Raw genomic sequence first — 14,089 nt, 5'->3', positions numbered from 1 at the left:
CCAGGGAATATAGTACTGTAAGTGTTAGTTAAGTTTCTTAGAATTACAAGTAAATGAAAATATAAATAAAAACAAACCAAGAAAAAAGAACTCCAGCTAGGTTGTAGATCCAAGAAGTAGATGAACAACCAAGAATCCAGATCCGGGAACATGAACTGAAGCTTTCATAGATATTCTCTTTAAATTACTGTAGTTAAATTGACTCAGTTTTAAAGATGTTTAGAACCTGACCCCTCAGTTACAAATGTCCAATTTCTAATGATATAGAGAAAATTAGCATGGCCCCTTGTGCAAGGATGACACATAACTTCCTGGGTGTTCAATATTTTTCTTAGATGACAGGCTTTCTCCTGCTGCCTGCAAGCAGAGGACTCAGCTCATGAGCAGGAAAGGAAAAAAACAAAGGAAAAGAAGGAACCCAAGTAGCTTAGTGTCGAACCTTCTTGCCCTTTACCTGTGTGCCTCTGAGCTTCCAAGTGGGGTAAAGCTGTGTATACGTGTTTTGTTTTATTTATGAAATTGTAATATGAAAACATGGATTCAGGAAAACTGTTTTACCCCCTTAAGATTTTTGTGAGAAAAGTCTCCTTGGTTTTACTTATGAATTGTTTTTTCATGGGGCATTAAAAGTAAAATAGAAATTGGATACTGATGATAGGAATTTGATCATTTAAAAAATACTGACCTTAATTTTTTAAATTATGTTTATTTTGCGGTAGAGATATTTTCTCTCAACTTTGGTCACTTTGCCCAAAGAAAATAAATTATCGACATGGTACTTGCTTTCTTTGTATCTTTGTGTGTACTTTTCTGTGTCCTAGGCATCTCTTCAAATTGGGTTATTGTTGCATGTGATACGTGCTGTTTCCTGATATATTAACTTACTTTAGGTAGTAATAGAAATAACTAACATTTTTCCAGGCAATGTCATATTTAGACAAGCATCAATAATTCTACCCTAATAAAACAACAGCTTATTCTGTATCAGGCACGGTGCTAAGCTGGCATCTGCAAAATAGTAGAGCCTATGTAGTTCTAGAGTTACATATATGTGTAGAGACTCATTACCGACTGAAGAAAATGTTGTGTGCCCTCTGATGAAATGTTTGAACTACTCTGACAAGTATGTTAATGGGCTCAAATCAACTATGAGTATTAAAGGTAGAGATGCATCTTAACTTTACACAAAAATGATAAATTAATGAAGTATTTTTAAAATATACATTTGATTCTGAAATTAGAAAACAGCACACATTTTAACAATTTTAAGAAGTTAACTACTAAAAGACTTATAAAAACTATTTTTATAGAAAATAGTTATGCATCTATTGCATAGATTACACCAGTTAAGTAGACAAACACCTTGGCATGTGCCTTCTCCATTTTAACAAAAAAAGCTTTTATTCTGCCTATTAGCTGCTCATTTAAATAATTTACAAAACAGATTATCTAATATATCTGAATAAACTGTCTTTACAGTTATAAACTCCTCTGTTGGGGAAAAAAATATTTGAAATGTTTTTATTGTGATTTGGAGCAGGCAAATGACTGAATTTTACTTTATCCTCTGAACAACATTCTCTGATTCCATACTTGGAGCTGTTTCATCAGGCTTCATCAACCTGTCATTAAGACATTCTCTATAAAGTCAAATATATAGTCTCTTTATGACAGTGAGTTACCAAATGCTTAAAACTATTACATTACTGCATGACCTTTTTATCCCCTGAGTAAATTACTTGTGTTCTTTATCATTCTTCAAAAGAAACACAAGACCTGAGCACAGCTCTGAGCTAGGCAATTTTTACCCAAGGATTCTCAGGCTTCTGATTCTGCATCCTTGTTCTCCACTTCTGGACATTTCTTTCTGTCTGCCTGAAATTACATCAGTGTCCCCTTGTACACTGTTATCAAGGAAGGATAGAAATCTCTTTCCAAGAACAGTAAATGACTGTTTGCAATTTCAAGTACTGCTTTTCTGGCAATGCTTATATTATATCCACTATAAAAGAGATCAAAGCCTTGAGTTTAAACTTGGGTCTTAACGCCATTGAGAATATAGTATAATAATGCAATCAGGCATTTCTTGAGGAAGAAAAAAATACATACAATTTTCCACAAAATTTTAGAGAAAGACAATATCTGGGAAAGCTATCCAAGGAATATGCATTAAAAACCACACAATAAAATGAATAAACATGTTAGAGTATAATTCTGGATATCAATGAGGATAGATTTTCTTAGATCTAGAATTTTCCCTTCACCCATGTGCAGGTCAGCCTGGTTTAAAGCATGTTATTTTCTAAATACTATATATATTTAAATCTTAAAACTCCTTTTTATTTACCCATAACCTCTCATTAAATGCAGAACTCCAAGATGGTTACAGCATTCCTAGAAAGTGCCAAAGTAGACTACTGTAAAACAATTAGTTCCTAGCTTTGAGATGCTATGTCCTTTAATTTGTGTTGCATTTATTCTGTAAGCAATGTAAATTCCATTTTTGTATTTTTTAAGCAAAAAAGAGTAAATTTCTCCATTTGTATGTCTAGTTGTGTAGCATACATTAGCACTATTTGTGAAGTTCCATGTTGAAAATGATATTCTATTTTTTATTGCCAGCTATTGAACTATAAAAATTTTAAATCAATAGATAAAACTGAAGACCCAGTGTTTGACTTAGCATTGAATTTTCCCTTCTTAGTACTTTGCATCATTTCAGCATATTTACTAGTATGTCAACAGTAAGATTTTCCTAGTTTGTTCTATGTATAATTAATAATGCAATCAGTAAAAACTATTCTACAGGGAACTCACTCCTAAAGTTATACATAAATTAAAGATAAAATATGTGATATTTTACTACTATTTTTTCCCATCTGACCTATCTATAATTCAGATTGCCTAACTAAACTTAAGTATAGATATGAGGGTTAGGGTATTTGCAAAGTACTAAGCTGACAAATACAGAGTGCCAGCTATTATTTGTTTGGAAGTCAGAGATTTGAGCTATTCATTTTGTAGTCTGACAGTCATCACTACAATTCCTTGAATTCCCAAAGCTTTTCATACAGCTTCCTCAAGGACAGCTATCATGTCTTAGCTACTGCAATGACAGATGGGATATAACATGTCATGTGATGGATAACTCTGGAGCCATAGTACTTAATCCTTCTAATACTAATAGCTGCATTATCATAGAGATTTATGGGAATGTCAGTTTCAAGTTCCCAGTTCCATTCATGGGTTTTTAAAACTTCAGCTGCAAAAAACATGCATCCATCCCATTAATTCTAATTATCATGGTTCATCTTCTCAGCAGTTTTGCACTCCGGAACCTTTCAGTGCAAATTAACGTACCAAAAAAGTGTATTAATTAATATTTGTAGCTTTTAATTTCTGCAAGAGTGTTGTCTGGAAGCAGCTGGCAGTACAGAGCCTCTGCTATTGAATCTTTGCCAAACAAGTGCAGATGTAATTTTGTTATCTCTTGCTTAGTCATTTACGCAAATTAATTTGAACAATTAGCCTTTTACTGGTCCTTCATGAATCATGCAAAAGGGATCTGCCAAAAATTGCTAGTTGACAGAAAAGAATTGGTTAATGCTGTGCATTTTGGGGAAGGTAATACAGAGTGAAGCTCAATGTTATTTTAGACTGTAGACAATTGCCTAAATATTCTATTGTAAGATTTACTTAGCACTCTAAAACTTGAGAATTCCCCTTCGTGAAGAGTAAATCTGCATACTGGTAAAGGTTCAGTTCATAGGGGGATTCAAATTTTTTGTGAAATATAGAGCTTGAATATGTCTTAATCAAGTACATATGTAAAATACGAAAGGAGTTTTCATTATGAAATAGAAAAAATAGAACTAAATTATCATGTTTTTCAGGTCACAGGTCCTCATTCCTACTTAGTTAATATTTGTGTTCACGTTTGTGTAATTATTTATTTGTTATATAAGGTAGATATAAAACACATTTGTAGCCTCTTTTGGTAGCTTCTGATAATCTTCTAACTTTCTAAGAAGTTAGAGATGGAGAATATTTTTAAATAGTTAAATAGCTAGTTATTACATTTTAAAGGAAGATCTGGATAAAAGAGACTTTAAGTGTAGGATACATAATTAAATCACCTGAGAAATGACAGAGATCTATTTTTTGGTGTTCAGGTAAAGTTACCAGTATCTTAAAGGAACAAAAATAAAAAATGTAAAATTTGCAATTTTTTTCCTTGGAAGTGGCCCAAACTATCTGTGATTTTATGTTTTCAGTTTAATTCCAGTCTATTTTTTGGACATTTTTAATCACTAGAACTAACGATTTTTCATCTACTATTATATACAGGTGTTTGTACATTGTTATAATGTCAAACAAAAGCTCACAGAAAAATAAGTCTTTCTTTACTTTGTATAGAATTCATTAGAAAAGTCCAAGAAATCTTTCATGGTGTTTCCTTAGTGTTAAGGAATATTGACAATTATGCATTTACATGTTTTAAATACATGTATATATGCTCACATGAAAAGTGTATTTATATTTGTTTAAAATGTGTCATTCTATTTCCTTCTTATTATTTAATTATGGAAGAAAATTATTAACCTCAGACTATAGTTTTGAAATTTAGGTGCCTGTCGCAGCCTAAATAGATCTTAAAAGTGAGTCTACCTGCAATAGGACTAATGAATCCTCTACTGCAGAATATTTCTAAAATCCAAGTTACTGGTCACACCTGGGTAATAAATCATTGCAGTCATATAGATTAAAAGCATCATGAATGTCTAAAACTGCAAAATGATTGTTTTTCAGTTTTTCGCTCCATGGTAAAATTTAAAAATTTCCAAATATGATTTCTATGAACCTAACATTTATGGAAAAATTAAATCAAATATTTGAAGTATTTTAAATTATCATTTATAGAAAATCTTACTTAAACTCTTTGTTGGTCTCAGTCATCTTGTAAGTAAATTGCTTTGGAGTAAATAGTGCCAAATCAAGCTCCATGTAAAGTAAATTCAGTGAATATTTAGGTAATTTACAGTTTTAAAACACAATCAATTTTATGTTTCCTGTTTAAAAAAACATTTTCCCACCGTTGAAAACCTAAAAACTACAACAAAGAAGTATTGTAAAAATCACCTGCAATATCACTTTTGCAGAATAACTACAGTTAAGTTATTCACCTTATTCCAACTTTGTTCTACATATTTTTAAAAGCATCACCATGCTGTAAGTAGTAAAATTTTATGTAACATGAAGAATGGGCTCACTATTAAAAATCACTATTAATATAATTTTAATAAATTTATGGTTTTAAAATTTAATTGCTCATTTTGATGTTACTACATATTAAGTTGTATCCTTTTCTTTCAGTTATAAATAATAAAGCAGTGGACATCTTTACTCATCAACCCTTCCTGTATTTCAGTTGAATTCTTTAGGCCTGATTTTCAGAAGTGGTGTTATTTACTTAAATGGTATGAATACATTGAAATTTGATACACTATGCTTCATTACTTTCCAAAATGGTTGTGCTTTTCCTTAGATATATGAGAAAACTTAGATTACCACATCTCTAACAGTATCAGATATTATCATCAAAACAATAACAAAATAAATCTTTAATATTGTAGGTTAAAATTAAAAGTAGCATGTTTTTATTTGCTTGCCTCATTATTAAAGTTGAACATTTTCTCACATACTCCCTGATGAACAATTTTCTCATCTGTAAAATGGTTATTAATATAAAGTTCAGTGATTATTTTCTGCGATTTATTTGCAATAATTTGTTTAAAAGCCCTTTGTAAAATCTTATACAAATACAAGCTATTATCAGTAACATACTAATGAATAACTTCTCCCTATAAAATCCTGATTTTGTAATTACACTACTGTTTTTCCAACTTAGCATAAAAATAATAAGATCATATGACTCCAGAATTAGATGTTGCTCATTTCTTTGGCTAAAACCCTTTTCAGAAAATTTATTTTTCTCTCTTATTATTGTATGGATCATTGTCAGTATAAATAATCAAAATTTAATTTATATTATAACAAATTATAAGATAATGTATAATTATCAAATTTTCTAACTCAATCTATGCAGGTTCAGCCAATTTTTAATTTCATCTTATTTTCACTTGCAAATAGTACTGCCATGTAGTTACTTACTGTATAGAGTTATCCTATATTTTATGTAAGACATATAGTAAAATTCTTTAATTTTATTAAATTTATTAAAAATTTTTTTATTAAAAAATAATTCTCTTTAATTTTATTAAATTTTATTAAAAAATTTTATTAATTTTATTAAAAAATAATTCTCCCATGTAGCAAATCAAAAATTGAATGGAAAAAAATAAATCAAAAATGTTACGATTGTTTTTTATTGAATTTACCAAGGTAACTTGGTGATCATCTTCACCATTCACTAAGCCACATGTATGCAGAGTCTACATTATTGTCACAAACATCAACTATTATACAATAGCTATCCAGATATTATTTTTGTAAGGAATTATGTGGTTTAGTGTAATGGTCATTATGATACTATACAAACATTGAAGGAAAAAAAGATAGGACAACATACTTCCATTTTTCCTTGGCTACGTAGGTGCATTCTTAACTGCAAAATGAGATGAATTAATGTCATTTATCTGGCTACAAAGCAATGTGTATTTGATGTTGAGAATGCAGAATTAAAGAAATAATTATGATTCATAATCATCAAAAGATAAGGACTGGTCATATGTAAATGATACTTATAGGTTTTTTTGTTTGTGTTTTTGGTACTTGCATATATTTTAACAAAATAAACCAGCTTTTTTTCCACTAAATATAATAAAAATATTTCTCATATTATTAAGAAAAAGTTTTTTAAGCATATTTTTATATTATTCAGTTTTTGGAGGGGATGATCCATAATTTATATAATCAATTTTCTATTTAAATATTTATGTTGCTCTAAATATTTGGTGTTATGAACAACACTGAAACAGAAATATTTGCATATATCCATCATTATTTTCTTGAAATAAGTTCCTTAGTTGAGTTTTCTATTGTAAAGCATATTTCAGCATGTTTCTTAATGAGTGTAGGTTTTAAAATACTAATAACATTGTTAACAGTGAACACCAAGGGATTCAGACTTGTAATCATTCTTAGAAATGATTAATAGTTTAAAATAGTTTACAGTGTTTTGGTTTGTTGTTGGCAAATCTACAACTAATGTGTTAGTAATGTGTGTCTAAACCAAGTTGGCTGTTTATTTCATTGCTGAATAACTGACTAATCAGAAAAAAAAAAATTCCCCTCATCCATACATACTGAGAGCGATGAAGCTAGTCTCTCTGTAATTGAAAGTATCAGTGGTAAACTTGACTGGAGCTTGATTAATAGTATATTAAAATCATAGTCTTCTTGGTGAGTGCTAGATAAGGAGTTCTGGGCAAATTACTTGGTTACTGGGAAGCCTTTAAATTTTAATCATGGAAGTACTTCAGTGTCATTAGAAACTGAAAGGACAATGGGGTCTGCTGGCAAGTTCTCTGAATCGTTGAGCTTTTCAGGCTTTCTTTCTGCCGGCTATTGAAAGCCAAGCATGGGCTGCAATCGAAAATCCTTTGCTCCCCATGACTTTGATTGCTATTATTGTAATTTAATATTACACAGTATCTTAGAATAAAATAGTCCATGGAAACGAGAAGAGATAATGCAGGAGGTAGGGGTGGGGCTGGAGGCAACTGAAACTGAACTCAAAATTAGCCTTGAATATAGTTTTAAGCTTGTAAATCTTTCCTCAACCCACTGCAGTTGCAGTGAGAAAATCAGGAGATTAAAGATGTTTAACTTAAAATAAGCAACAGGCATACAAGACAGAAAACATTCCATTCTTGAACCTGTCAAACCATATTATTTAACTCGTTGCAAGGTGAGAAATGTAATAGGAAGCAGAGAAAGTTATCCTACCCTCAGCATGTTTTGATATTTCATATATAATATTTATATAAAACATGATATATATATATTTATTTGACTATATTTTTATTTGAAGAAGGATACATAATGCAGCTAGCTATTAAAATTTTGTATTAAAGTTATACCATAAGATTATTTCATGTCCCAAAGGCAAATTAATATTTTTTTTCCTGTGTATATGAGTTCTAGTCAATTTGAGCCCCAGTTGCATCAGAGTTTTGAACAAGATTAACAAGGGAAAGAACCATAAACAGTAAAGTTAGGAATCTTAGAGATTGCCAATTAGCAAAAAGAAGAATAGAGTGGAAACATTACCTGATCAGTACGGTGCAACTAAAACAAGCTTCTTAGAAAATTGTCAGCATAGTTTACAAGTTTGGGGGATTCGTTTATTACATTTGACTCCTTTTTAAGAAATAATTTTAAATGCTTTATCCACCTATTTTCTAGAAAATGTCACAGAGAACTTGCAAGATTTGGAAAGAATTCTCTGAATAATTCTAAGAAACCAGTGCAGTTACTCTGTGCATTGGTGGAATGCATGTTTTGTGTTCTACACTGAGACTTGCTTCCCATTTCTCTATGTTCTTTAATACATGTCAAAACTTTTCTCTTTTATGGAAAAAAGAATACAAACCAAGGCTGATTATTTATAATCTGACTATGATCAAAACATGATCTACTAAACCATAGCTATCAACTCTTTTAAGCAGTGGAGCCATAAATATATAACATAGAGTAGATCACAGGAGAACAATCACTTACACACATTTTTTCAGTGCAGTGTGGTAAGCGGATTTGCAGTGGCACATACAAGACTGAGTAGTGCTAGGAAACTGGTATAGTATAATCAGTGCTTGATTATCTTCAGTTCCCTAACAAAATTTTTAATTATTTATTTAATTATTTAATCACAAACTTACAGAAAAGTTGCAAGTATGGTACACATAACTTTTTGGTTGTTTCGTGTGCCAGTTGAGTGTACATTGCTGCCCTGGTGTCTCTTCACCCCTAAATGTTTTAGTATTTGTTTCCTACATGACCAATACAACCATCAAAATCAGGAACTTAACATTGATATATCATTGCCATTTAATTCTCAGAGGATCCAGGCCAGCGTCAAGAAACATAGTTATTATATTTCCTTAGTCTCCTCCTTCAGCCTAAAACAGTTCATCAACCCTTGACCTTCATGACCTTTTGAAGATTACAGGCTAGTTATTTTGAAGAATGTTTTTCAATTTGGATTGGCTTTCATGATTATATAACACTGAAAGGAATATCAAAGTATCAGTGCTGTGTTTTCTCACTACATTCTATTGAGTAGATCACTTTTTTTTGTTCAGTTACTTACGCTATTCATTTTATGGCTTTACCAAAGTAGTGTTGTCAGGATTCCTGAAGTAAGCATACATACATTTCACCATTGATTTTGCGCAATTATTCAGAGGAGTCTTTACAAATCTTGCAAATCCTCCTCACCATTTTTACCTTTGGAATTTAAAAAAAAAAGTTTTGTGGAGAAAGTACTTCAAAGTATGTAATATGCTCCTTATTTATTTGTTTGTTCCTTTATTCATATGTGTTTGGACTCATGATTTTCTGTTTTATTCAACAGCTTCTAATCAACCACTATCACTTACCTTCGCTTGTCTAGTGGGAGCTCTTCAAGCTAGTTACTGTGTTCCATCATTATCTGAGTGCTTCTTTTTTGTTTGTTGTTTTTGGCAGACTAAGATTTCTTGGCTTATCTCACACTTTCCCTGCTCCAGTACTAGAAACAGCCCTTTCTCCAAGGGGCTTTTTTCAATGGTGCAAAAAGTGTTTATTTTGTCGATAGTGAGTGATATTTAGAAGCCAAGGTCCAGTTTCTCTCTAATTCCTTGTTGCTATTGGGGTATCACTGCTCTCAGATCCTTCAGTGGAGGAAGCTAGAGAATGTTTCTGTATGTGCTTCACATATACTATGTTGATATCTATCACTGATCTATATCCAATATATATCTCTTAGATTTACATCTATATTTTCAACATATAACTATATATATATATACATATATATACATATATATGTATATATATATGGCATATATATGTATGTGTGCACGTGTATATGTGTAAGTGCGTATTCCCACCAACAACTCCAATTCCAATCTATTACCACAGGGTTTATTCTAGTTTTTTTACTTTTCCATATTTGGAAATCAGTTCTACAATGAGAAAACCACCTCCCGTTATCCTCAAATATACTTATTTGATTAAACCACTGTAGGTACACAAACTACTGTCTGCAATGTACTCGTTCCCTGGCATGGACTCCCTGTTGACACAGCTTGGCCTCCAATATTCAATGATGGGCTTATGTTCTGTAAGTCTACCCTCCTTGATATTTGGCATCTCCGATTAGACTGCCCTTCCATGGGGATGCCTTCCTTACTCTGCTTAGGCACTCACAACCTGTTCTGGACCACTACCCACATATCCCTTCTCCATCCACTCACCAGTAAGTTGTTCTGCCGCACCTAGAGGTTTTAGGGCTAATTTAGAAGGGAAAGGACTAAGAAAGAAATGGAAAGGAAGAGAGCAGAATAGAAAGAGAGAAGAATAGTAAAAGCACTATATGTTCATCAACTCACCTACTTATTTGTGCGAATTATGATCATTCTGGCAAACTGTTTATTATTTTTTGCTTACACTAAGAGCTATTAGGAGAATTTCACTGACTCTCTGTGAGAGTGTACTAAGTGTCTCCCTGCCCTTCCGAAATATGGGGTATAATGTTCTAAAAGAAAATCAAATCAAATAGGTAATGGGAAATCACTGGAAGGAAAAGGAGCAAATAAAAGCAAAAGGGTATTAGATATTGTCAGCTTAGGGAATAGCTTGTGAAAACGTCCAGAGGTGAGCAAGACATTGTTTGGATGAAGAACAGAAATGCGGTCTGTATATTTTTAATAACAGAGGAAGATAGTCATCTAAATAATAGCAGCCAATAATTCGAGCCCCACTTCCAGACTTTTGATTGGTTATGATAGTTGTACGTGATGATTCCCCAGCTGTCCAGTTTGACAGTCTTCTCAACTCTACATATTCTGCGTATCCATTAGCTGAATTTGACAGGATGTTTTGGGCAGAATTTATTGACCTAAGAGATAGAATGGCCAGTTCCCAATTGCCTTGCCAAAGGACTGTCAAAATTGTCCCATGTTAATGTATGGCTACATGCAAAAGACAGCTAGAATAGAGAACTAAGGAATCTTTCGAATATGAAAAGTTACTATTAACTTGGAGAGAACCCCTCTCAAGTTCTTATTTCCACAAATTCGAAATTCCAGTTGTATGGTTGGTCAGCATTGATGTGTAAGCATATTTGAGAGAGCAATAGCCATTATCAAACTTGATTTTAAATATCCCATGTAAGTAAGGAAATAGGTTTTACTATTAAGTAATCAATAATCTAGGCAGCTTGATTAAAGATCTAAATGCAATTTGTAACAGTCTTAATCCACAAACTGACACAGAACACTATTAGATTGTGATAATAAACAGGCATATTGAACAAGTCTTTGAATTGTAAAAGTCTTCCTAGAGAAATGGCTCAGAGAGAAGCAATGATCTCAATCCTTAATTCCTATGAATGATGCTTTGCCTGAACTGGTGATATTGCCGTCATTCTGGTGTAGTATGATTATAATATTGGTTAACATGCAGAGATCTTTAAAGGATTGTAAGCTTAAGAATATGAAGTATTCCAACAATGATTTATGCTGCTCTGATTCCTGATGCTGGAACCATCAGTCAAACACCATAGAATTTTTGTTTCTCATTGGCTCAGGGAGTATAACTGAACCAATGATTTGATTTTATTTTTTACCTTTCCTCCTTTTTTCTTTTAATTTTTCCTTTCTTTTTAGAATGGTCCCGTTGGTATAATAGTATTGATATTTGTGTAGTTAAGCTTATGTACGATCACCTTTGAGGAAGTTTGCAATTTTGTGTTATGAATATGCCTACCCCTCGCTCCAAGCCTCCCATATTTTATTCTTATTAGTGCTGCACTCTGAATCCACACTCTTTCTCTGTTTCTTATTCTGTGATGCCACCCATGACTCAGTGGGATCTTAGACAAAAGTGTCAAGGGATGCTGCAGTGTAACCTGATTACTGGTTGTATGTGTGTGGTCTTAACACACATGACTGAAGCTGGAGAAGCCATGTGTGTGTGGCCAGTTGGGTGTGATTGCCAAGGACAAAAAATGGATTTCAATATAACAGTCACGTTTTGAAATTGAGAAATACTGGGGAAAGTGAGGTAAGAGGGCAAGCAGGATTAAGATATAACTGGGGCAGTTGAGTGTATCCTCAGGCTATTACAGTACATCTTCATGGCAATGTCCAGGGGGTCTATGTAGGACTGAAATTTGAGATAAAAATCAACATTCATTTAAAACTATTTCACACTTAATAATGTGTAGTGCTTAGAGTTTCTGCATGTTGGGGAAAAAAACCAGCATCTTTTTCTATATCTGTATCCTTCTAGATGAAGTCGGAGTTAGATTCCTTTGAAATATTAAGTTTGCTTGTGGTTTTCATTGGGCAATGTGAAAACGACTACTGGTTCTTTTGAAGTTATACTTAAAAATTTGAAACTTTTCAGACTTAATTGACCGTAGATAGTTGCAAACTTATTCCAATTATTTCAGTTAAGGGATGATGTATAGACAATGTTAAAAACAAAATCAGGAAATGATTCTGATTAGGATGAAAGTTCCATCATAAATTAAGAAATAAAAGTGTAATTCTGGTGCTTCATGTTAGAGCAACCCACTTAAAAAATCATGAAGTGAAACATAAGAAGGCTAGAAAAATTTGGAGTGGGCTAGATAAATTATTTAGAAGGCTCTGTGCTAATCTGCCATAAGTGTAAGAATCAATTTAGCTGATAGGCAATGAGTGACTTGTGTTTGATATCTGAATTTTTCAATCAGCATTTTCTGAACATGGTTTCTCATTATGATAATGACTAAAGGATTAATTATCACCATGAGAACAGTGATAATAGCACTTTGAACTGTACTTGTCACCATATGACACAGACTATTACTTGTTTTTTTTTTAATATTTTAAGAAAGATATGTGCATTTGAAGCATTTGATTCACTTGGTGAAAGTGATACTATTAAGTTATTGGAGTTAAATGATGAGGAGACAACATTTTTAAAACACTACTTTCACACAGGCCGTCCTTTTTACAGTTTTAATTGACCAGTTAAAGCAGATAATAATTAACAGTATCAGTGTGAATGCTTATGTCAAATGGATAGTTCAATTAGGATATATGCTGGTTTCTTCTAAAACTCTCTGCTGTAGCAGATAGAATGTTGTAAGGAATAATATTGCTAATTACCTTTCCAAAACAATATCCTTCACTAGCTCAAGTGCAACAGATTAGATGTAAGGCATTTAATGAGAATGGCACAGCGTACTGGGTTTTAATTTTAGATTATTGGATACATGCATGGTAGGCAATGATATAATTGAGAAATGACTATATTACTAATTGATACTAATGGAGGCAAAGTGTAGATTTTTTTGGTGTCATTGTTTTTTATAGGGACTAGAAACAGTGTTAAAGTAATCAAGTTAATTATGTAAATAATTATATTTTCCTTCTTTTCCTTCTAGAGCACTCCATATTTGCCACATTAAGGAATGCTGCTGAGTGATAAGCATAAAAAGTTCTGAAATACGGGGTACAGTTATTGTAGCTAGCTGCCATTCTTTGATTTATATAATGCACCCTATGGCAGCATGATTAAGATAAACACTTGACAGTCATACATGATATTGCTCCTGTTGCTGCCACTTCCTGCTTAGGTGAACTCTAGAGCAAGCTGTTTTGATCCCTTTGTACTTATGTTTCTTCCTCTGTTTACATAGGTTGTTTTAGTGCAGTAGTTTTCAAACTTTCCTGACCTAGTCACATAGTAAGAAATACATCTTACCATGCATACCAACATATTTTCATACATGTAAAACAAAAAAAAGTTTCACAAAAAATTGACCACTAAATGGATGGATTCCCCCCTGTAGTTAGAAAAACCCTGCTGACAG

General features: G+C 32.4%; 1 non-coding gene across 1 annotated transcript; it reads left to right on the top strand.

The window, feature by feature from the left end:
- Nucleotides 1-226: 226 nt before the first annotated feature.
- Nucleotides 227-330, top strand: LOC117200847 (U6 spliceosomal RNA). Its single transcript, XR_004482570.1, has one exon. It is a non-coding gene; the product is annotated as a U6 spliceosomal RNA (small nuclear RNA).
- The last annotated feature ends 13,759 nt before the right edge of the window (nt 331-14,089 follow it).

This window comes from Orcinus orca, chromosome 7, assembly GCF_937001465.1.
Source record: "Orcinus orca chromosome 7, mOrcOrc1.1, whole genome shotgun sequence".
NCBI lineage: Eukaryota > Metazoa > Chordata > Mammalia > Artiodactyla > Delphinidae > Orcinus > Orcinus orca.
Note: the sequence above shows the minus strand (reverse complement) of the source record. Positions and strands in the feature narration are given on the sequence as shown.